Source organism: Pristiophorus japonicus, chromosome 2 (genome assembly GCF_044704955.1).
Source record: "Pristiophorus japonicus isolate sPriJap1 chromosome 2, sPriJap1.hap1, whole genome shotgun sequence".
Lineage (NCBI taxonomy): Eukaryota > Metazoa > Chordata > Chondrichthyes > Pristiophoridae > Pristiophorus > Pristiophorus japonicus.
In genome coordinates, this window is record NC_091978.1 from 139,329,396 (window position 1) to 139,355,677 (window position 26,282).

The following is a 26,282-nucleotide window of genomic DNA, read 5'->3' on the forward strand; positions in this document are numbered from 1 at the left end:
AAGCAGCTCAGCAAGGCCAGCTGCACAGCAGCCCAGCAAGGGCCCAACAAATGATTCAACAATACCAGCTTTCACACCGAGATGATCAACCAGGGGAAGAAGGGCCCCAGATCGACACACATTGTAAATAGTTACACTATTGACTTTGGGGTGGTGGAGTGTTGTTATATATGTAAACTTGTATTTACACTGTACAGCCACCAGAGGCCTCATCCCCTGGAGTCCCAAGGGATCCCATAATCCCTTGGGAGCACAGGTATTTAAGGAGGCCTCACAGGTTGGAGAGGCACTCTGGAGACCTGCAATAAAAGACGAAGGTCACACTTTACTTTGAGCTCACAGTGTTCCATCTGACTCTTTCTCCATACATAACATTCAGTGTCCTACCATTTATTGTGTATTCCCTTGCCTTGTTTGCCCTCCCCAAATGCATTACCTCACACTTATCACTATTCTGCCCACCTGACCAGTTCATTGATATCTGCCTGCAGTCTAAAGTTTCTTCTTCATTATCAATCACATGGTCAATTTTTGTATCATCTGCAAACTTTTTAACCATACCCCCTACATTCAATTCTAAATCATTGACATATACCACAAAAAGCAAGGGATCGAGCACTGAGCCCTGCCAAACCCCACTGGAAATAGCCTCTCAGTCACAAAAACACCCACCAACCCTTTGCTTACTGCTTCTGAGCCAACTTTGGATCCAACTTGCCACTTAGTCTTGGATCCTATGTATTTTGAGTTAGTGTCTTGCGTAATTCCATCGTCTTTATTGCAATTTTTGTAACTGTGTTTGTATTGGATCTGATAACACACCTGTCAGCAGCGGGGAATGTTTAGAGTGATTTTTATCATGAAAGGTTTTCAAACCATTTAAGCATATGAAGGAAGCTGTTTACTTTTAAAAGTGACATACATCAAAATAGATCACAATTTTAAATCAAAATAAATGATTGTCACTTATTTTGAGTACCACTTGGCCGATATGACTGAAATCTTCGTGTGACACTCGAAGGCTTCTGAAAAGGTACTGTCGACAAGTACACTGTCATCTGAACAAAACGTTATTGTTATATTTACCGTTCAAAAAGCGGTTCGGATTTTGCACAATATTGATTTTTTTTTGCATTGTCTGATTACTTTAACACCGTGAACAAGGTAGCATCAATGTTTGTGTACATCATTTTATATTGATATAATTTTTGAATTACAGTTGCAAAGGGAATCGAAGATGTGCGAGAGTGCACTGCACGGCTGGAAGAGCTGGGCTGCCGCGGGATGAGGAAAGGTACCCCTGTCTGAAACAGCGCGGGCCGCCGCCAGCTTTGATCTGAGCGCAGGTGCAGCGCCTCCCGGGAGCAGCCTTCAATCCGACTTCCGAGTGAGAGAGAGAGAGAGAGAGAGAGGGAGAGCAAGTGGAGGAGGTGTGTGTTGGCACTGCGCTGTGTTAGGTTTGAGCTAGTGTGAGTACATTTCTAATTGCACGTTCCAATGTGTTACTAAGTATTGTTTGTGAACTCTTGATCTTTCATTTCTGAACAGGCATTAAAACTCCTAACATCACCACTAATGCCATTGTTTTTTTTCCCTCCGAATCGTTCAGAGTCCAAATTGTCACCAAGGCGATTTGGGGGTGGGTTGTCGTGATACTTTGTGGATGATGTAGTTTCAGTCCGTGTCTATTAACGGGATGAAGAACGGATCATTCGGTTAAAGAACTACAACTACCAGCGAGCACTGCGGAACCTGTAACTTTTAAATAGTCACCAGGTGTTGTAGCTGCTGCCAGTGGCAGCTCTTCCCCGACTCCTGGCTCCTCTTCTTTGAAGGGGTTTTGAAATGGCGGTTTGGCATTTACTTGGATTTAATTTCCTGGTAAGTGTACGCCGAGTGGCAATTAATGGATTGTAGTAAAACATGCAGCAATTCTGTGTAAAAGTTCAACTTTTGGATGTTCCAATTCCATCTGTCAAAAGACCTCTTGTTCTCTTTCCCCTCACAAGCACACCGCTTAGTTTACATTAAATGTATTTTAGTACGAATCTAATTGTAAATCGTTGTGTTTAACCCACCAATCGATTTAAATGTGTCGGCTAATCGTCAATTTTTTGCATCGTATCAAATACTTTACAAAGGAGCACGCATTGGGTACTGGCAACTGCTCCCGGGTAAAGTTGCACGTAATGTGAGCAACAAAAGTACTTTTGGTAAAGAAAGATGTTCGATGAAATATGAAGTCGAGGTTTTAAAAGGTGATCCGAATTAAGTGTTTTAATTGCCAATTTTGTTTTATTAATTGATACATTATGGAGCATGCCTTTTTGGAAGAACCAGATTAGTGACTGCCCGGTGTTTAGCTATTGGCTTTCGATGTACATTGCATTGGGCCACATTTCTACTGGATGCTTGCGTATTAGGAAGGATTGGCTTCCCAACAGCTGCCAAAATTCCTCCGGGTTAAGGACTAGCTGTTACAGGGCAATTGAACTTTGTGCCAGCTACTTATCAGTGAGTTGTCTGAATAAGTATTTGTTTTATTCGGTTTGCTAAGCAACTCTACATCACTGGGTTATGTCGTAACATACGATTTTATTTCAGCTCGTTACTGTAACAACTGGCCTATTTCTATATAGTAGGAAGATTCTACAGCAATTAAATCCCCGTAGTCAAAAGCTGCTTGCACGCATGGAATCGTCTACTTGGGAACCACTACTTTTCCCCAAAGCCGAGGCAAACTACGTATAAGAAAGTGTAGACTAACTGTTTTAGGTGACGGGTTGATTTGTCACATAGTTTGCCAAGTTGTGCATTTATGCAGCTGTTGTGTGGGCCAAACTGTGGTCCTTGTTGGTGTGCATTGATTGCCTTGTTCGTTTTGCATTCACCTGCTTTGATGTGCTGCTTTCCAACTGGTAAATATGCTATTGCACGAGCACAGGATTATACAATTTGTGTAAATGATGGAAATGGATTGAAAGGGAAGGGAGGGCATATTTTTAAATCTTAATGTCAATTAGTGATACGAAGAACGAGGAGAGGCACTATATTCTAAAGGGGATGCAGGAACTGAGAACTGGGAACTGGGAGTCGATTGTGCACAAATTGTTACAAGTGGCAGGGCCGGTTGAGAGCCGTTTTTTTAAAAAAAAACAAGTATATGGGATCATGGACACCTCTAAATAGAGGCAGTGAGTACAAAAGCAAGGAAGTTATGATGAATCTTTTATAAAACACTAGTTTGGCCTGAACTAGAGTATTGCATACAATTCTGTGCACTGCACTTTCATCACATTATAGGCAGTCCCTCAGAATCGAGGAAAACTTGCTTCCACTCTTAAAATGAGTCCTTGGGTGGCTGAACATTCCAATAAGAGAACCACAGTTCCTGTCACAGGTGGGATAGGTTTGCCGCACGCTCTTTCTGCTGCCTGCGCTTGATTTCTGCATGCTCTCAGTGATGAGACTTGAGGTGTTCAGCACCCTCCCGGATGCACTTCCTCCATTTAAGGGCGGTCTTTGGCCAGGGACTCCCAGGTGTTGGTGGGGATGTTGCACTTTATCAGGAAGGTTTTGAGGGTGTCCTTTTAATGTTTCCTCTGTCCACCTTTGACTCATTTGCCGTGAAGACGTTCCGAGGAGAGTGCTTGCTTTGGGAGTCTCGTGTCTGGCATGTGGACAATGTGGCCTGCCCAGCGGAGCTGATCAAGTGTGGTCAGTGCTTCAATACTAGGGATGCTGGCCTGGTCGAGGACGCTCATGTTGGTGCGTCTGTCCTCCCAGGTCATCAAGGACACCGAGGCAGTCAGGGCCGGTTGGAAGGAGCATTTCAAAGATCTCCTCAATCGAGACTCTGCCTTTGACTCGCGTGTTCTTGACTCCATCCTGCAGCATGCTACCCGCCACCACCACAGTGAGACCCTAACGTTGCACGAGGTAGAAAACGCCATAAGACAGCTTAAGAACAACAAGGCTATGGAGGGGATGGAATCCCTGCTGAGGCACTGAAGTATGGCAGAGAGGCACTGTTGGTGCGAATACATGACCTCATCTGGAGGGAGGTGAGCACGCCGGGAGATCTCACTGCACTTTCGGACGGATGTGAAGGCCTTCGAGAGGGTGCAGTAAAGATTTACAAGAATGGTTTCAGGGATGAGGGACTTCAGTTACGTGGTTAGACTGGAGAAGCAGGGGTTGCTCTCCTTAGAGCGGAGAAGGTTTGATAGAGGTGCTCAAGATCATGAGTGATCTGGACAGAGTAGATAGAGAGAAATTGTTCCCATTGGCAGAAGGGTCGAGAACCAGAGGACACAGATTTAAGGTGATTGGCAGAAGAACCAAAGGCGACATGAGGGAAAACATTTTTACACAGTGAGCGGTTAGGATCTGGAATGCACTGCCTGAAAGGGTGGTGGAGGCAGATTCAATCATAGCTTTCAAAAAGGAATTGCATAAGTACTTGAAGGAAAATAAATTGCAGGGCTACAGGGAAAGGGCGGGTGAGTGGGACAAGCTGAAGTGTTCTTGAGAGCTGGCACGGGCTCGATGTGCCGAATGATCTGATGCTCCTTGTCCCATGGTACTATTTCGAAGAAGAGCCAGGGTGTTCTCCCTGCTATCCTGGCCAACATTTATCTTTCAAACAACACAACTAAAACATATTTGGTCATTATCACATTGCTGTTTGTGAGAGCTTGCTGTGTGCAAATCTGGCTGCTGCTTTCCTACATTATGACATTGACTATACGTCAAAGTATTTAATTGGATGTAAAGCATTTTGGGATGTCATGAAAGGCACTATATAAATGCAAGTCCTTTTTTTCTTGCCCACCTATACTGCTGAAGCAGTTGCATCAGTGAAGGTTAAAATTCTCCAACACACTGTTGAAAGAGTCCACAAATTTCTTCAACAGGACATTTTTGTTGAAAAGCTCAATATTAAAGGATCTGACGAGTAAGAGAATGGCAATGGACTGAGATTTGTAGTGGAATAATACTCCTGTAGAGTTGATTGATTGAAAACATTGCTGTGCAAACTGTCCTTGTGTCTTTTAATAAATACAGTATTATTTTCCTTTTGAGAATTGTTGCTGAATGTGATCTGCAGCATGGCTACCTTACTACTGTTTCTGCTATTGTTAGAATCTTTCTATTGCAATTGAATGTAGTTAATTTGGTTATGTTTCAAGTTTTAAGAACGCTTACAACTTATTTGGAACTATTTGTTTACGTTAATTAACTTGAGCATGCGTGGATTCAATCAACAGGATGCAATTAATGATAATTGGTAGTGGCTAATGCACATGGTATGTTGCTGCACCTTTTTATGTAATGAGTAACATTTCACATGACCTAGAACAGACACCACTCAATTAAACAAATAGTTATTGGATTTACATTTAATAACATTAGCAGTTTGAAGATTTTGAGGATTTTTTTGGCATCTAATTGGTGCATATTGAAGACTTGCTGCAAAATTAACATGAATTTGGATTGTTGCAGTAAACTGGGAAATTTTGGAGCTTAACTGTTGGGACTGTAATAGATCTTGGAAGTTAAATTTCCAATTCCATAAGCAACTTCTATTTATTGTCGTTCACTTGAAGATAGAGGGTAGGGCAGGGACGAGTGTACCTCCTGTACCATTATTTATCCAAGCTTTTTCACATCAATTTTGTCAGTTTGGTTGGAGTACTGGGTACCAAGCCTTTGGAAAAGGAGGTCGTTCTGTGGCATGGCAAACTGGACATCTTTATTGGTAACTATTTGGTTCGCTGTGGTGGGCACATAACTTCAGATATAGTTGAACTTCTATAAATGCTTTGGAATTTTGTGTAGGTATAAATTTATCCCAACAATTAAGTTTTCTTGATGTACTTCATACAGTTGATCATAAACTCAAAATTCCTCAGGACCTTAAATTTATAGAACCTCTTTCTCACACTTTGTTTTTATTTTACCCTCAAATCAAGTTTTTTTTTTAAAAGAAGTTAAACACCACTGACTTTCAACTTATTAACCACCACCCCCAATCCACCAACCCTTAAAGGTTATCAGAAATGGTGACATTTTGTAACTTTTCATTTCCCCCGCAACTTGTTGGGGTTTGGGGCTTTTTTCTGTGTTTTTGTTAATCAAGTTACATGGACCACTGCAGTTATCAAGATCCCATGAGAAACATTGAAAAAAGATGCAGGAGTAGGCCATTCGGCCCTTCGAGCCGACACCGCCATTCAATGAGTTCATGGCTGAACATGTAACTTCAGTACCCCATTCCTACTTTCTCGCCATACCCCTTGATCCCCCTAGTAGTAAGGATGACATCTAACTCCTTTTTGAATATATTTAGTGAATTGGCCTCAACAACTTTCTGTGGTAGAGAATTCCACAGGTTCACCACTCTCTGGGTGAAGAAGTTCCTCCTCATCTCGGTCCTAAATGGCTTATCCCTTATTCCTTCGACTGTGACCCCTGGTTCTGGACTTTCCCAACATTGGGAACATTCTTCCTGCATCTAACCTGTCTAAACCTGTCAGAATTTTAAACGTTTCTATGAGATCCCCTCTCATTCTTCTGAACTCCAGTGAATGCAAGCCCAGTTGATCCAGTCTTTCTTGATATGTCAGTCCCACCATCCGGGAATCAGTCTGATGAACCTTCGCTGCACTCCCTCAATAGCAAGAATGTCTTTCCTCAAGTCAGGAGACCAAAATTGTACACAATACTCCAGGTGTGGCGTAATCAAGGCCCTGTACAACTGTAGTAACACCTCCCTGCCCCTGTACTCAAATCCCCTCGCTATGAAGGCCAACATGCCATTTGCTTTCTTAACCACCTGCTGTACCTACATGCCAATCTTCAATGACTGATGTATCATGACACCCAGGTCTCGTTGCACCTCCCTTTTTCCTAATCTGTGACCATTTAGATAATAGTCTGTCTCTCTGTTTTTACCACCAAAGTGGATAACCTCACATGTATCCACATTATACTTCATCTGCCATGCATTTGCCCACTCACCTAACCTATCCAAGTCACTCTGCAGCCTCATAGCATCCTCCTCGCAACTCTCACTGCCACCCAACTTAGTGTCATCCGCAAATTTGGAGATGCTACATTTAATCCCCTCGTCTAAATCATTAATGTACAATGTAAACAGCTGGGGCCCCAGCACAGAACCTTGCGGTACCCCACTAGTCACTGCTTGCATTCTGAAAAGTACCCATTTCCTCCTACTCTTTGCTTCCTGTCTGCCAACCTGTTCTCAATCCAAGTCAGCACACTACCCCCAATCCCATGTGCTTTAACTTTGCACATTAATCTCTTGTGTGGGACCTTGTCGAAAGCCTTCTGAAAGTCCAAATACACCACATCAACTGGTTCCTTCTTGTCCACTTTACTGGTAACATCCTCAAAAAATTCCAGAAGATTTGTCAAGCATGATTTCCCTTTCACAAATCCATGCTGACTTGGACCCATCATGTCACCTCTTTCCAAATGCGCTGCTATGACATCCTTAATAATTGATTCCATCATTTTACCCACTACTGATGTCAGGCTGACCAATCTATAATTCCCTGTTTACGCTCTCCCTTTTTTTAAAAAGTGGGGTTACATTGGCTACCCTCCACTCCATAGGAACTGATCCAGAGTCTATGGAATGTTGGAAAATGACTATCAATGCATCTGCTGTTTCCAAGGCCACCTCCTTAAGCACTCTGGGATGCAGTCCATCAGGCCCTGGGGATTTATCGGCCTTCAATCCCATCAATTTCCCCAACACAATTTCCCAACGAATAAGGATTTCCCTGAGTTCCTCCTCCTTACTAGACCTTGGACAATGTGAACCACTTCCCATACCTTGGGAGCCTATTATCAGCAAAGACAGACATCGATGACAGAAGTCCATCACCACCTTCAGTGTGCCAGTGCAGCCTTCAGGTGCCTGAGGAAAAATGTGTGATCGAATATCAGGATCACAAACCCGACACCGAGCTCATGATCTGCAGAGCAGTGGCGATACTCGTCCTCCTATATGCTTCAGAGACATGGACTATCTACAGTAGGTACTGAAAAGTACCACCAACGCTGCCTTTGAAAAATCCTGCAAATTCATTGGCAGGATCTGCGCGCCAACATCCCCAGCATCGAGGCATTGACCACACATTCTCGGCTCCAATAGACAGGCCACATTGTCCGCATGCCTGATACTCCCGAAACAAGCACTCGACTCTGAGCTATGTCATGGCAGGCGAGTCTCGGGAGGGCAGAGAAAACACGTCGAGGACACCTTCAAAGCCTCCTTGAAAAAATGTAACATCCCCACCAACTCTTGGAAATCCCTGGCCCAAGACTGTTCAAGAGAAGCATCCGAGAAGGCGCCAAACACTTTGAGTCTGTGTGTCGGGAGCACGTGGAAGCCAAGTACAAATAGCAGAAGAAGTGTATGACAAATCGAGCACCCCACCCACCCATCCCTCCAACCACCATCTGCCCCACCTGTGACAGACGGTAGATCCTGCATTGGTCTCCTCAGTCACCTGAGAACTCACTTTGGTGTGGAAGCAAGTCATCTCGACTCCGGTAAACTGTCTAAGAGGAGAAGATACTTTGTCTCAACTGTTTGAATGTAGTATGTTGAATAGTGTAAACTTTTGTCACACGTTTGTGTCTGAATTTCATTTTAATTTATTAGGGAAGCAAGTATTTATTGCACCCTTCACGTTGTTTGGGACATCCCAGGGCACTTTACAGCCAATTAGATACTTGTAAAGTGTACTCACTGTCGGGAAATATGGCTGCCAATTCTCCAGTCCCACTAACTGCAGTGAGAGAAATTGTTTTTACTGGTGTTGGTTGAAGGGTAACTGTTGGCGATAATACCAGGTTAACTCTTCTTTTGAATAGTGCCATGGGATCTTTTACACCTACCTGAAATAGGTAGATGGAGACTCAGTTCAACATTTCTCTTGAAATACAGCACTTTTGACAGAGAAAGACTCCTCCATGCCACTGAAGTGTCAGCCCAGATTATGTGCTCAAATCCTGAGTGGGACTTGCAACCAGGACTCTCTCACCAAGATGACAGAACTTAACCTTTTTCATCTAGGAAAGAACTCATGAAATGTTCATCCCTAGCTGAATTTGTGCCTCCCTAATTCCCTTTGTCCCACCATTGGCAGCTGTGCTTTTAAGACGTCTCTGCCTTCGGCTCTGGAATTCCATTTCTAAACCTCCACCTTTTTTAAGGATTTCTTCAAAACTTGCCTCTTTGACAATTCTTTTAGTCACTCTTCCTAATATCTCGTTTGGCTCGGTGTCAATTTTGTCTGATTGCGCTTTTGTGAAGCTCTTGGGGATGTTTATCTTTGTTCAAGGCACTACATAAATGCAAGTTATAAATTTGAAGACAACAGAAATCCTTTAAATGTTGTTAATGTATCACTACTGCTACAAATTCCTCCAGTTTTTTCTTATTTCTAATGCTTGAGTGCATGTATGGGCATCATATAATTTTTTTTCATGTCTCTCCAGTGTCAGTTTTTTTCTGAGGTCCTGTACAGGTCTAGACTTGGGTCCATACCCAGCTGATGAGTCTTGACCATATATCCTGTGATCCATTTCATCTCCACCTCCATCCACCTATCTAATTTAAATGGTCTTTAATTGAAACTTCTTAATTCCTACTTGAAGTACAGCCTGTACCTGTTGTTTTTATTCTGAATGTTCTGGGGTTTTTTTAAACTCAGATAGCATTGTTTTGACTGGTTGCTAGCCATTTATTTACGTCCCTAATTTTATTATCGAACTTCTCCTTTTTTGAATGCTGGTAATATACTGGACAATGCTCCATTTCAAGGCAATTTCCAATTCCTCAAGTAATGCAAGAATATAACAAAACTATATTCCAAGTTACAAAACCTAAATGAGCATTATAATTTGTGCACGAACAGGCCAATCGTCTGTAGTAAAATTAAGAGCTTTACTTTTTCAAAAATAAATTGCAGCCTTTATATTCTAATTAGCGTTCTCTTAATCCCAGTGGTAATTTGTTTTAAGTAAATGTGTTATTACTGATTTTCAAAAAAACACTGAGGATAGTAACAGACTTCAGGAGCACATGGACAGACTGGTGAAATGGGCAGACAAATGGCTGATGAAGTTTAATGCAGAGAAGTGTAAAGTGATGCATTTTGATAGGGAGAATGAGGGGAGGCAATATAAACCATAGTACAATTTTTACAGGGCGTCCAAGAACAGAGACCGGTGGGGGTACATGAGCAAATCTTTTGAAGATGGCAAGACAGGTTGAGGAAGCTGTTAAAAAGCATATGGTATCTTTGGCTTTTTTAATAGAAATGTCGAGTACAAAAGCAAGGAAGTTATGCTAAAACTTTATACATCATTGGTTAAGTTCCAGCTGGTGTATTGCATCCAATTCTGGGCACTACACTTTAGGAAGGTTGTCAAAGCCTTGGAGGGCGTAGAGGAGATTTACCAGAGTGGTACCAGGGATGAGTGAATTCAGTTATGTGGAAAGACGAGAGAAGCTGGGTTTGTTCTCCTTGGAGCAGAGAAGGTCAAGGGGAAATTTAACATAGGTTTTCAAAATCATGAAGGGTTTTTAAGAGTAAAGGAGGAGAAACTGTTTCTGTTGTATATGCAGACCATGGATGGTACTCTGTGCAGTCATTGTGTGATTGCATAAGTTGGAGACTTGTTTACCTGATGTTGTCATAGACAGTCCTTCGGAATCGAGGAAGACTTGCTTCCACTCCTGAAGTGAGTTCTTTGATGGCTGTACAGTCCAATACACGAGCCACAGACTCCGTCACAGGTGGGACAGATAGTCGTTGAGGGAAGGGGTGGGTGGGACTGGTTTGCCACACGCTCTTTCCGTTTTCTGCGCTTGATTTCTGCATGCTCTCGGCGTTGAGACTCGAGGTGCTCAGCGCCCTCCCGGATACACGTCCTCCACTTAGGGCGGTCTTGGGCCAGGGACTCCCAGGTGTCAGTGGGGATGTTGCACTTTATCAGGGAGGCTTTGAGGGTGTCCTTGTAGCGTTTCCGCTGTCCACCTTTGGCTCGTTTGCCCTGAAGGAGCTCCGTTGATGTACTGTTAATAAGGTTTACACTGTGTGCATACATGCTGGCACCATGAGAGGGTGCAACTGGTGGAGACTGGGGGTTTCCTGCCCTGGTGACCGGGCCCTGTATAAAAGGCTGCACACCATGCTTGTAGGGCACTCGAGTTGGAATAAAGGACCAAGGTCACTACAGTTTGAGTACAACACATTGCCTCGTGGAATCATTCATAAGTACATTATAGACATAAGTTTCCATTGGCAGAAAGGTCAGTAACCAGAGGACACAGATTAAAGGTAATTGGCAAAAGAACCAGAGGCGAGATGAGAATTTTTTTTTAACGCAGCGAGTTATGATCTGGAATGCATTGTTTGAAAGGGTGGTGGAAATAGATTCAATATTAACTTTAAAAAGGGAATTGGATAAATACTTGGAGGGGAAAGGCAGGGGCATTATGACTTGGACAGCTTTTTCCAAGAGCTGACACAGACACGATGAGCCAAATGGTGGCCTCCTGTGCTGGATCTTTGTGATTCTATGAGCATTGGGGAAGTTCAGGCTTGCTTTTCCACTCTAACCCCACCCACAACCTTATTTCTGCATCTCTGGCAATTCTGCATCGGTAGTGAAAATAAGCAAAGCATGTTCATGTATTTACACCAAACAGTTGTCTCATCTGATGAATGGCTACAAACAATGTTTAAGAACTTTCACAGAAGGCAACAGCAAGATTTGCTCTCAAAAAGTTCCTTTTTCATTTAAATTTTGTTTTCAAAGTTGCATTTCAGCAGTTTATGGCGGATTGACACTAAATGTGCACAATGCTTCAACTATAAATCTTAATTTTTCCATCTTGAAATCCAGTGGAAGAAAATGGTGTCTGATTCTGACGAACTCTACCCCTGCCTTCCAGCTGATCTGATTGATGCCCGCCATCTCCAGGAAAGGCGAGGGCGGGGGATGCGGGGGGCGGTAAAGCTGATAAAAACATTCTTAATGTTCTCAAGTGAAGTATATGCCACCAAATCTATGAGGTAGGGCACAGTACGTAATCGAATGGACAGCTTTGGGTTTAGTTACAACAGCTGCAGATGTAACACTAAACAAGCTAACTTGTGAACTGATACTTAAATGTTGAAAGTATGCTTGGCAGTTTTAATCCTTCTGTTGTGCCATTGCAACTTTTGTCTCTTGTTAGACTAGTTCTGTCATGTATTGATTTTTGCAGTATTCAGCTTTTTCTTCTGTGTGGTCCAAGTGGTTGAAAGCAGTATACAGGTTTCTGTTCATGCTCATCAAAAAATCTGTGGATTTGGAAGCTCATGAATTTTGTTTTTACGCAGTGAGTTGTGATCTGGAATGCACTGCCTGAAATGTTGGTGGAAGCACCACCACCATTTCAAAAAGGGAATTGGATATATACTTAAAGGAAAATAATTTCAGGGCTATGGGGCAAGAGCAGGGCAGTGGGACTAATTGGGTAGCTTATTCAAAGAGCTGGCACAGGCACGATGGGCCCATGGTTACCTCCAGTGTTGCATAATTCTATGTCTTGCCGATCTGTAATTCTTTGCGGTCAAAAGTGGTGGACAGGTACTATCTTGTTGGATTTTCATTGGGCTTTTGCAATCATGAAATTAGTGACGCATTCGCTACCTGGGTTGAAGACTTTGCTGGAAATGGAAGTTGGTGAAAGGAGAGCTTTTATTGTCAATTGAGTTTCACTGTGGTAAAAGCAGAGAGTTTAGAATTGACCAGTAGATGCAAAGCCATGTGGTCAAGTGACAAATATATAAAGGCAATGAACAGAAACCTGAGATATAGACTGGTAAAGTATGTAGGCTAGTTTTGTTAATGTGGTGTTGGCTGCAAGTTTATTTTTGTCTTGATGCCCAATGTGGAACAGTAACTTCCATGCTAGGGGAACAAAAGTTAACTGCATTTAATGCACACTACTGATGTTTAAGTTTTAAGTGCAAGTGAATGTAGGAAATGGTTGCAGATTGAAGGAGACAATTCTGTATTTGCAGAACAAGGAACCCAGGATTTAAATGTGTGGGCCTTTTTCTATGCTTAAATACCTGCTCTAGTGGAATAGCCCATGATACGTCCTTACTACACAGTATAAATGCACACGAGGCCCATGCTTGAGAGGTCAGTCTGTGACCTGTCCTTTATTCCTTAGCACTCAAGTGATGAAGGTGGGTGGAGCTTCCTCTTTTATACCTGAAGGTCCAGGTTTGGAGTGTCTCCCACCTAGTGGTCAGTGTTCTCACGGTGTACAACTTAGGTCAGTTTATACATGGGTTACAATGTTGGTTGAATACATGACGGCCCACATGAACATTTCTAACTTTAGAGTTTAGGGGAGGGATGAGAATCTAAAGGATAATTCTGAGATTTTATGGTGTGGAGAAATTTGCAAGCCAGGACATTTCCATTTTTGAGAAAAAGAACATGATCCATGAACATCAAAAGTGACTAATGTGTTGCCAGCAGAAATCAAAATTAGATTGTGAGAACAGTTCTCATCTTTTTCAATCCCTTTTCTGAATATGTGCAACAAACAATTAGTAAGTTGCTGTCAACTAATGATTTCAGAGGGAGCTGGATAAATGGCTGCCATTTACTAGGATGATGTGATGAGGTGGAAGGATTCCTTGTGTGCTGCCCTCCACCCAGTGGTTGTCCCTCTGGCTAGTTGAGAATTGGCATGTGGCTCCTGCTGAACTGTGTGGGTAGGGGAGGAGAGGGAGATGGTATGTTCAAGTGCTCGCCAGGATTTAATGTCTTTGTTAATAGTATGGCATCACCACCTTTTGGAGATTCGTGTCCATCAATGATTGAATATGAGAAAAGATTGGATAAGCGGGGGTTGTTTTCTTTGCAACAGAGGAGACTGAGAGGAAACCTTATTGAAGTGTATAAAATAATGAGGGACCAAGATCATCATCATCATCATCATAGGCAGTCCCTCGAAACGAGGATGACTTGCTTCCATGTCAAAAAGTTCACAGGTGTTTCAATGAAGGACCTAAAATTCCAGGTCCGAACTAAATCTTGAAGGGTGGAAGATGCTTGTGCTTGGATTTTTTTTAACGTGTGATGACCGTTGCATACCAGCCACCACACGGGCTTGACACAGCTAGGGCTTGGTCCAGGAGCAAGGGTTAACCAAGACGACTGGAGACCAGCTCTGCTGCACGGACCTAGTGTGCACACATATATTGCAGTGTGGGCTGGCCTGTGCTGCCCTTGGCCCCTCGCCTCTTCTGGGTCCCAAACTCATGCCTCTTCTGGGTCCCAAACTCATGCCTCTCCTGGGCCCTGATCACGTCCCTCTACAATCTCTCGCCGTTCCTTCGCCCTGCCCACGCTCCAATCACCAACCTGCACCTTGATGATGTCCCTTTTCACTGCCGTTGCTCTCCTGCTCCAGCATGTGCTGCTCCCTGGAGTGGTATGCTGCCACGCTGCTCCTTCCACTCTCCGGCCTGCTCCAATGGTGCTCGTAGGCCGGGGGCCGCGCAGACTGCTGGGCTAGGCCGCCATGTTGCTCCTTCCGCTCCCCGGCCTGCTAAGGGAAATAGGTCTTTCCTATCCATTTTATCTAGACCCCTCATAATTTTATACAATTTCAATCGGGTCCCCCCCCCTTGAGCCACCTCTGTTCCAAACAAAACAACCCCAGCTAATCCAATCTTTCCTCATAGCTAAAATTCTCCAGTCCAGGCAACATCCTCGTAACTCTCCTCTCTACCATCTCGAGTGCAATCACATCTTTCCTGTAATTTGGTGACCAGAATTGCATGCAGTACTCCAGCTGTGGCCTAACTAATGTTTTATACAGTTCAAGCATAAGCTCCCTGCTCTTGTACTCTCTGCCTCGACTAATAAAGGCAAGTATTCCATGTGTCTTCTGAATCACCTTATCTACATGGTCTGCTACCTTCCAGGATCTGTGGACATAGACTCCAAAGTTCCTTTGTTCTTCTACACTTCTCAGTGTCCTACTATTTACTGTGTATTCCCTTGCCTTGTTAGCTCTCCCTAAATGCATTACCTCACGCTTCTCCAGATTGAGTTCCATTTGCCACTGTTCTGTCCAACTGACCAGTTCATTGATATCTTCCTGCAGTCTACAGCTTTCTTCTTCTTTATCAACCACATGACCAATTTTTGTATCATGTGCAAACCTCTTCATCATACCCCCTACATTCAAGTCTAAATCATTGATATATATCACAAAGCAAGGGACCTAGTACTGAGCCCTGCGGAACCCCACTGGCAACAGCCTTCCAGTCGCAAAATCACCCATCAACCATTACCCTTTGCTTCCTGCCTCTGAGCCAATTTTGGATCCAACTTACTATTTTGACACGGATCCCATGGACTCTTACTTTCGTGACCAGTCTGCCATGTGGGACCTTATCAAAAGCCTTGCTAAAATCCATATACACTACAACAAACGCACTATCCTCATCGACCCTCCTTGTTACCTCCTCAAAATATTCAATCGTTCGTCAGACACAATCTTCCATGCTGACTGTCCTTGATTGATCCTTGTCTTTCTAAATGAAGATTGATCCTGTCCCTCAGAATTTTTTCCAATAATTTTCCCATCACCGATGTTAGGCTGACTGGCCTGTAATTACTCGGTCTATCCCTTTCTCTTTTTAAACAAACTTACAACATAGGAAGGCATATCTTCCTATATGGAAGTTTCATTTTTAACCAAGTCACTTTGCTGTCCATTTTTCAAAATACTCTCTCGCTTCCACTTCTGAAAATTGTGTGTTGCAATCATGCTCATTTCAAGATATTCTTTATCTGCTTTGTGTCGTATTTATGTTCCTATTTTAATTTAACACTTGAACACACTATTTCTTGCATTTGTTGGATGAATTTTGCAACTTTTGCGTGTGGCTAATTTAATTTCAATACCCTAGCCAAGGTCTTCTGTTTCATTTTGGAACTGACAAGATTTAATATTTTAAATGTCGATCAGATCACCTCTCAATCTTGTATGGAATACAAGCCTATTTTATGTAATCTCTCCTTGTAACTTATTCCTTGAAGTTCAGGTATCATTATGATAAATCTATGCTGCGCGCCCTCCGAGGCCAGTATAGCCTTCCTATGATGTAGTGCCCAGAACTGATAACAGTACTTAAGGTGTGGTGTACCAGAGCTTTGTATAGCTGCAGCATATCTTCTACTCCCTTGTATTCTTGTCCTCTAGATATAAAGGCCAGCATTCCATTAGCCTTTTTGATTGATTTTCTGTACCTATTCTCTTTAATGATGTACCTGGGCCCCCAAATCTCCATGGACCTCCACCGTTTTTAGCTTTTCACCATTTAGAAAATATCCTTTTCTATCCTTTTTAGGTCCAAAGTGGAAGATCTCACATTTGCCTACATTGAAATCCATTTGTCACTGCAAGACATTGTTCCTGATATCAGTACATCTTTTCCCACAATGATCTTCACACAATGTTGGTTGTTTCAGCCTAACTCACACACTCGATGTATTTAACAGGAATTTTGATTAAATGTTAGTATATAGCAAGTTGGGCTGGACTCTGAATCTCCAAGTAGTTTGATTATGTCCATTCAAATGACCTTTTTCTATCTTGAACATCAACTGGAGTGTGTGGGATTTCCTTAACTGGTACAAGTTTGATATTCTAACATTTTGGTATCTGGATAATCCTCGGCTTCAAGTTGCACATTAAATACAGTAGTGCAGATATTCTGTTATGTTTATCAAATAATACAAAAATGTTAAGTAGAATTGCAACACATTTACAGAAACAGTACAGAATGGTCGAGACTTGCCCTGGTTTGCACTAGTTTTCAGTGAAATTGGCCAAACTAGTGCACAATTTTTCCACAAATGGAGCCTGTTTGCGACCGTTCAATGAGGCTCTTCAAATTGAGCTCCTTTTCTTGGATGCACAGGCACTAGTAGGCATGTTTTGAGGTTTTACATTTAAAAAAATATTTAACTTGCTAAGAATTGGCCAGTGTACACCAATAAACCTAGTAAATGGTTCAAAATAGTATTTTAATTCATTTTCAGTCATTTAAAATCAAGTTACTGAGTGGATGATGACACTTCAAAAAAAAAAATTAAATGCTTTTTTTGATAAATTCATTTTTAGCTGTAGCAATAAAACTGCACCAGGTTACCATTCTTAAATACATCAATGAATATTGCATTCTATTACACTAACCCTTGACCCTGCTGTCCTTGCAACCTACCGACCCATCACCAACCTCCTTTTCCTCTTGAGTTCTTGAACATGCTGTCTCCTCCTAAATCTGTGCCTATCTTTCCTGGAACTTAATCAGGTTTCCCTGCCACAGTATAGAACGCCTTTTATCAAAGTCACAAATGCCATCCGATGTGACTGATCATTGGTAATCTATCCCTCTTTGTCCTCTTGACCTGTCCATAGCCTTTGACATAGTTGACCACACAATCCTCTTCTGCACCTCTCCTCTGTTGTCCAGCTGGGTGCACTCACCTGGTTCCATTCTTATTTATCCTGTCGTAGCCAGAGAATAACATGCAATAGTTTCTCTTCCCGCTCCCGCACTGTGCTTCTGGTGTCCCCCCTAAGGATCTATCCTTGGCCTCCCTCCTATTTCTTATCGACATTGCCCCTTGACGACGACATCCGAAAACACTTGTCAATTTTCGCATGTATGCTGATGACACCCAGCTCTGCTTCACCATGACCCCCTCGACCCCCTCCACTGTCTTTAAATTGTCAGGCTGCTTATCCAACATTCAGTATTGAATGAGCAGAAATTCCGTCCAACTAAATATTGGTAAGACCAAAACCATTGTCTTCAGTCCCCATGACAAACTCCGTTCCCTAGCCGCCGACTACAACCCTCTCCCTGGCAACTGTCTGAGGCTGAACCAGACTGTTCGCAAACTTGGTATCATTTGTCCCCGAGATGAGTACCCGACCACATCTGCTTTTGGTCATCTGCCCTAATGTCCTCGTATGGCTCGGTGTCAAAGTTTTTTTACGTTCCTAAGAAGTGCCTTGGGAGCTTTTTAGTATGTTTACGCACTATGTAAATGCAAGTTGTTTTTGCTGGTTCATGGAAGATCTTTTGTTCGTGATCGTACAAGTAAATTTTATCGGAAACTTAAACTGTAATCTAACCAATGCAATTTGCGCCCAATTTTTTGTTTATGCCTAAAACAGAAACTCTACCCCAATATTTTTCTTGCCTCAGTCAACAGTTCCACAAAGTGCATTGTTACATAAATGCATAAATTTTCATAAAGAATCCTGCGTAAAATTGTAAACCGCTTAAATCTCCACATACTGGGGGGAAAAAACTTGCCCAAGGGCCATTGTCTTTCACTTTTAAATCATTCTGCTATACTCTGCATTCTTGCTGCTGTAGTTCTGCTAATGCTAATTTAGTCTGACAGATCAGACACTCCCATTTTGGTGACGAAAGCAACCAGTTGCTTGCTGCTGCTGAATTTTGGCTTAGTTGCTCGATTGGACCTTGAACTGCCGCATAGGAAAAATTACTACATTCAGAAAGGGGCAGCCTACAGAGAGGTGTCTGCAGATTCTAGTGATGAAGTATTGCCAAGATTTTGAAAATTCCACAGTCTGAAAAAGTGAATGCTTGCACTTATTGTTGCATGGCTGAGTTAATCCACAAAAAAAGAGCAGTCCCATGAGAGAGCTCCTAATGCAAGCTGATGGTTTGGTTTACAGTACATCTTCATTTCTAGAATGTCGCAATCGACAGAGCAGCTAAAGTAAAGCTGCAGTATAATGAGTGCATTGAGTAAAGTACTGGCAGGCAGAGGAAGCCTTCATGATTTGACTTACTGCTTTTTAGCTTGCTGTTGTTTCTTTACACGATACATGTTTCATGGTAAGTTGCTTTTTATTCTACCCGTGTTGATCCCTCCTGGTTGTAAATTTTATTAGATGTGCTATTCTTGAGTGCATTCCAATAACCTTGTTTTTTTTAAAACTGCTTCCAGACTGTAATAAAAACTGGAAAACTTGTATATGGTGGGTTATGATAAACTACTTGAGCGTTAAGTGCAGAGATATCTGAAGTAGTATAATGGTCAACATTTTTTGAAAAAACTGTTTGTAGTGTGAAATTAAAAAAAGGAAATCAGAACTGGTTTGGGGGGTGAATGGGGGAAGTAATTTTGGCAATGAGGCCCCAGCCAGAAGTTCAATTTATATATTTTTTAACCTTCAATAAATCTCTGGCTAGCTTTCTTCTCTCATTTGAAAACTGTTGCCTAAATTCAGCATGATGTGACTTTTTTTTGCTGTTTACGCTGCTCTTTCTTTCAGTGCCCTAAAAATAAACTGGGTGATTTTGAAGGTGATGACCAGTTTTTTCATTGCATTGATCTTGACCATTTAGCAAAAGTTTATTTTTATGGCGTGGAGAGGAGAATTCTGATTGTAAATCATTGTTCTCCTTACAAATTATTCTGTAGAGCCAAGCAAAATCATGTCTTAACAGAAGTTGCAATGGAAAGGTGGTCTGGAACATGCGTTAATGGTCAATGCAAACTTGCTACTATTCCCACTATATCTTCTCCTTTTTAAGAACACATTTTAGTAAATGAGCATGAATTCAGTTTTCGACACAAATTTAGATTAGAATGAATTACAGCAACCTGACTTTCAGGATGTTGTCTGGTATCCTAATGGTTGCCGATTGCTTCGTGGTGTATATGGTCTTATGCTCAGTTGAAAAAACTTCCAGAATTTGTGTAAGTGTCAACATTGGTAAAGGTTTGAAGACAAGTCAGGCAAGATTGCAATCCTGCTTTCAGAAATAGTTTGAATTTAGTCTGTTGTAGAAATGGTGTAGAATTGACGAAGAATTGTTATAGGAAGTTTTTGCTTGAAAAACCATATTTTGAGGATTTTTTGGGGGAACATTGGTCGTATTTCAAGCAGACTGTTGCAGGAACTTTGGCTACCCAACATAGTAATTGCCTACTGTTTTTTTTTTAAACGAAAACGCCTTTTTAAAATTGGTCACATCGACCTGTGACCCTCATTATAATGCCTTTCTTGATGTGATTAAATTGTTGGAATTATCTATGAAGATGACCCATTTGTAATGGGTTTTACTACACTTTATTCTTGGGTTGCATATTGCTCACAGTACACTAATAGACTAATGAATAAAGCTGAGTTTAAGTGATTAATAAAAGCATTTCAAGATATTAAGGAATAGGTAGAGAAACTATCTCACTGGTTGGGGAGTCGAGGACTTGGGGGCATCGTCTTAAAAAATTAGAGCCAGACCTTTCCAGATGTGACATTAGGAAACACCTTCTGCACCCACAGGGTGGAACAGGCTCAAGGGGCTAAATGGCCTACTCCTGTTCCAATGTTCCAAGTGAATTCTGCAGTCCATTTAGTCAATCTCTACAGAGCCATTAATCGATTTTAAAATTGCTCCTTGTTCCGAGGAATTGTAAGCTGCCTTGTATCCATTGCTAGAGTGGAAGTTGATGAAGTATTTTTCTTCAGCAATGCATTTGAGTCATTATTATAATGTACTCAAAGCTCAACTCATCTTCAAAACTTAATTACAGCTACATTAAATTATTACAAATTCCTCTCCAGAATGGTTAACTGCACAGAACAACTTGGTATTGCTGTTAATAGTATCTACAGTGCAAAAGCAGACCATTTGGCCCAACTGGTCTTTATACTCCACAACAGCTTGACTTGGTAAACAGAATTGCTCACTAACTTTCTCCAGTGGTTTAAATACATAACTGGTCTTTAAAATAATCCTTTTGAATGTTCTTGCAGCTTTTAATATAAAATCCCTTGGGCCAGATGAAGTCAGGGTGGCAGGTTTCCTTTCCTGAAGGGCATTAGTGAACCAATTAGGATTTTGCCTCAATCCAACCGCTTTTGTGGTCACTTATTTTATGGATAACAGCTTTTTATTTCGAGGTTTAAAAAAAAACTGAATTTAATTTCCCAAACTCCCAATGTTGCAAACAGCAGCAGACTGTAAACTGATGGGGACCAAAATTGGTCGACATACCGCCCAAAAATGCAATTTTGGTCAAAAAACGCTTTCATACTCTTGACATACTGCTCGGCGGAATATTCATCATTGACACACCGTCCGCTGTGCAGGACTGCCGCATACTGCTCAAAGTCTGACTTTCATCGCATGCTGCTGACATGCCACCGGAGCTGCATATCGTCCTGGAAAAGATGGTTTTATGTGATGGTGAATGGGCAGAGTGCACGGATCCGCCATTTTGGAAATCGGAAACAGTCAGTTAAAGCAGCACCTCTATATCTCTGAGGTGAAGTGATTTTACAGTGCGATTTTGATTCCAACAAGTATATTTACAATTACTCAGTAACTTAAGATTGAAAGGCATTTTTTTTTTCAATGAAAAATATTGTGGAGGTTTAAAAAGAATGGGGTCTGTATTGCTGACAACCTGTCTAATGAAGGAACCAGATGTGAGGAAGTTTATTGAGCAGAGTTATAAGGGTAATGGAAGAGGTCGTAGAATGAAGAGGAGGAGGCCTTACCTGCAAAGGATCTTCAGAGAAAAGTTTGACACTACAAGAGTGCTTAAATTCAATTCAAATGTTTATGTAAAAAGTAAAAAAATATACAATTTTAAAACTTTGTACAACTTAGAACTTTAATAACTTTAATAACTAAAACTTCAATTACAACAAAAAGACCCTTTACTTTCCTCGCCCTCAGTCCCTTCCACACCTGCATGCTACACCACCATTGGAACTATTCCCCTCCCGCCCCCCCCCCACCTTTTTTTACTCCCGCCTTTCCCTTCCCAGTGCCTGTGGGCATGGACCTCCCTGCGTTGATACTAAGTCGGTGTGCAGCACCGCACCCAAAGTGCAGTTGTTGTCGTTCGGGGGTGGGGGGAGGGGTCAGACATTGCAGGTGCAATAACTGGGGCCTCAGGTGAAGCTCATGATGTAGAAGGTGAGGTGTAAAGTCCTGTCCCTTCAGTACAGATTCACATGAGGCATGTAGTGAAGTCAAGGTCACTCTGGATCTGCACCTTTATTTCACAGCTCTGGAATGCTGCACTTGCCTGAGACCTGTCCGTGTATACCTGTCTCTTGCAAGTGCACCCCTGGTGGTAAGGTATGCTGGTGGTTACAGGTCATATCTTATTACAGTCATGTATAGCATGTTAGGATACAGTTATATATAAGATACATGACACGAGGCTTCAGGGCTGGGAGATGATGTCCGCTCCCCACCCTCGGGTGCTGTCAACCTGACTACTATGGCATGGGGGGTGTTCTGTGGCATGTGTTGATTGCCGCATGGCTTTGATGCCGTCGGCAGTCCGCTCCATCGTGGAGATTATCCGGCAACTGCTGCTCTGATAGAGCTGCGATATTTGCGGCTATCGTAGTCATGTCCTTGAACAGCGCTCTACCTATGTCAACGCTGGTTTGTGACAGATGCACCATGTCCTGGTATACGCCTATAATAACCAAACTTTGCTGCACCAACCTCTGTCGCTGCGGCAAAGGCGCTGAAACACTGGGGGTGCCTTGCTTGCGCACAGCTTGGTCTGGCAGAATCCCCTGAATACAGACTCCGTGGTGGAGAATGTTCCAGCTGTCCCAAATGGAGCTGGTGTATCCTCCTCTGTCTCCACCCCCAGCTCCACCTGCACTGGCTGCCGGATCAGCGACTGTTCCTGTTCCTCTTCGTCTTCCTCGTTGAGAGGGCTGGGTGACGTCAGAGGTGGAGGCAGTGGGTCTGTTGTCTGTTGGTATGGTCTGAATCACCAGAGTCGAAGTACAAATCAACATTTAAAAAATGGTTGGCACCAGGGGAGGGGTCAGGGTAACATTAGTACATCGTACAGTAACTTATCGCAGTCTTTCTTAAATGTCCACCACTGCTGCAGTACTGCATTACATATCACAGACAGAATACATATATGCATTGCGTTACATGCCCTCAACATTCCAGTACATCACAAAGCGAACATCACAGTGCAATAAACTTGCATTACATCAGGCTAACATTACAGTAAGATGACATGTGAGGGCCGCAACACAGACTGCATTTTATTCAACTTACCATCTTGGCACGCACGCACATGTAACTCTGTCTCATCGAAGGCAGGCAGGCACCCTCAACCTCCCCTCCTTCTCTGTTGTGGGGAAAATGTCCCTCAGCTGCTGTTTCCATTCACTCCCTCAACTGATCATCCTTCGTGTCTCCTAACATTATCCACTACCCTTCCTATTACATCCTCACTTCCATGACTGCCCTTAATGTCTTCCACTTTAATGCTGGCCACTCAAAGATAGCAGCAAGAAGTGTGTACAGGCTTAAGATTTTTATTATAGATGGATGATGTGCATGGATTGTCTGTCTGTGTGCTATTCAAGCAAGATGGTGGCTGATTTAAAAATTTCAAGAAATATTTAGTTTGTCTTTTAATTTAAGGTTTTTTTTTCCTATTGTTTCTGCTTGCAATGGTTTGTTCAGTGATGGATAATTTGTTCAGCAAAATATTAGGTAGTCAATATTTTTTAATCAATAAACTAATTAGAAGGAAATATGATAGTCTGACCTGTGTGAACATGTATCAGATGCAAAGCTTTTAATAAAATAAAAGTTGCAAGTCTGTCCAGACTGGGTGCCTTAAGGGTATAGGGTGGAGCAGAATTGAATTGGGTTGTTTGATGGGATAAGTTGGCACAGAACCAAATACATAAGGACCCCATCAACCTAATGCCTACAATAAAAATGGCTTGCATAATTGCCATGCAGTGTCCTTCCTTTGAGGTGATGTTTTTGCACATGACTTCCAGAGAGAAATGGCAGCCTGTTATTTTTGCGTGCGAGCTGTGCTGTGTCAATGAAATGCATTTGTGTGGTTTAATCAAAGGGAAAAGTAAGCAAATTAAGGTCATATTGAGCCAAAGCAGTTGAAATCTGATTCCAATAAAATCAATTAAATTGTATTAGATTTGTGTGCAAAATCGGGTTGTGATAAGTGAAGCTGCTAATTCTACAGCTAATTTGCCATTGTCATTTCAAACTGCATTTAAACACCAATGTCAGAATTAAATTCCTAAATTTTGAAGTTTGCAAAACCATAAGGGCTCTTCAAAACGACTCCTGTGAATTTCAATGGTACGGTATTAAATCGGTCTTTGCAGATTAGTCCATGACTGCTACTTACTGGAGTGGAATTTTACATTGTTAGCCAAATCTTTGTGCAGTGCTATAATGTGGATTTATTCTTGGTTCTCCAAAAAAGTATTCACTTTCCTCTTCCTTTTGGATGGGAAGAGGAACACCAGAGATTGGAAAGATGAGTTTTGGAGCTTGAACCTTACTTAACTTGTACAAAGTGGAATTCACACATTTGAGAGCAAATTGGGTGTATTGCTCAAGTTGTGAATTGTGTACATTTCAAGCAATTAAACATTACAATTGGGGTGGAAGTGGGGCATTTGGACTAAATTCCTAAGATTGCATTGTCTAATTTTTCTTGTGTGAGTTCAGTCATTTACTATCCCATCCACAGTGTGACCTTGGGCATCCTGTATGTACTTAGTAAAACATTTTTAAAGACAATCTCCTTCAAAACATGATTGATTAACCATGCTGATCAAAAATATAGTAATTTACCTGGTGGTCTAGTTTTTGATTAGAGTTTTGTTGCTGAAGGTCAAATTTCTGCTGTGAAAGAAATCAATTCTACTTGGTCCTAATGGAGTCTGTGGTTTAGCTCATTCTTCATTCCCTTTTATTAAAGCTAGGGGCAGAGACCAATAATTGACTTGTCTTACTTGGTTTTTGCCTCTGTGTGGGGGGATAATGGATTTTGCAACCTGATAAAGCCACTAACTTCACAGTTACTACTGGTTTGCTGAACTTCTGGAGCGTAAGTATTCAACTAATGTGAGGAATTAAGTATACCAAGTATTTTTACCCCTTGTCTGAAGACTTTTGGGCTTGAAGCAGCTCCTTAAGTGCAGTATTTGAAAATCACACTCCTATGTTCCAACAACAACTTCCTGCTCTCAAATGCAATTTCCTTCCTTGTATGTGGTTCTTGTGCAGTTCCATGGGTGCTGGCATCACTGTTGCCTTGCCAAGTGGTCATTCTTAGTTGAGGTGGAAAATTTGGCTGAAGAATTAGGATTTGAGGGGTTCAGAGATGGAGACAGATGGGATTAAAGGCTCGATCACCACTGGTGGTGAAAAATTATTAGAAGGCTAGAATTATGAAATATGTTCTGGAGGGGTTTTGGCAGTATTTTAACGTGAGGAAAGCCACTGTGAGATTTATAGTAGAAGATAAGAATTTTAAACTTAATACATTTGGGGACGGGAAATCCATGAAGGTTGATGATCTTGCTGCTGGGTGGTTCAAAGCTCACCTCGACAGAGATTTGCAAGCAGTCAAGTTTAGTTGGAAAGTGATTTTGTAGGGGATTGGAATCAGTGGCAAGGGAGTACAGTCTGTGGCAGGGACTAAAGACCATGACCTGAGAGCAGGATGCACCAGGTACAACAGATGATTAGGTTGAGGGGATACAAAAGGGTATGTGTTCAGATTTATAATGTTTCGGGATAGTAACCTTTTCTTATTGAGGAGAATTGGATGAAGATCTTTCAGAGGAAGGAGAAGCTCAAGTTTTGGTTTGAGGTGAACTTTCCTTGTTGAACCGGGCATCCTTGTGTGAATCTAGTTTGAAATGGGTTATGGGGGACGGGTCTAATTCACCCATTTTCCTCTGAGGGTAAACTTGTTTTTTGGGGCCAATTTTATTCTACATGGTGACTCATATTTATATAATTTTTTTAAAAAGAGAGAAAATCTTAACATTCCATTATGACTGTGTTATAAACTGCACTTTGCTTGAGATTTTTTTATGCACGTTTGCTAATCTCGATTTTTTAACATCGAACCTTTTTTATGGAGGTATTAAAACTTGCTACAGGTGTCTGAGATGAGTCTTGACAAAAGTTGCATTGTGCGAGCTGTTAATGAAAGCACACTTATATTTTCTAAGCAACTATCTTTATAGTGTTCTGCCAAAATTTGGGAATGATTGAGCCAGCAACTTTTCCACTCAATTGCGGCTGTTTTAAAATGCTGTGTTCAGC

The 26,282-nt window shown here is 41.9% G+C and overlaps 1 protein-coding gene across 2 annotated transcripts in view; it reads left to right on the forward strand.

Annotated features, from left to right (window-relative positions):
- Window positions 1-1,797: 1,797 nt before the first annotated feature.
- Window positions 1,798-26,282, forward strand: part of mtus1b (microtubule associated tumor suppressor 1b) — a 293,810-nt gene continuing 269,325 nt past the window's right edge. For both annotated transcript variants that reach the window (XM_070869726.1, XM_070869736.1), the window contains exon 1: window positions 1,798-1,881. The gene's annotated coding sequence lies outside the window, so the exon portion shown is untranslated. The remainder of the gene's footprint in view (window positions 1,882-26,282) is intronic.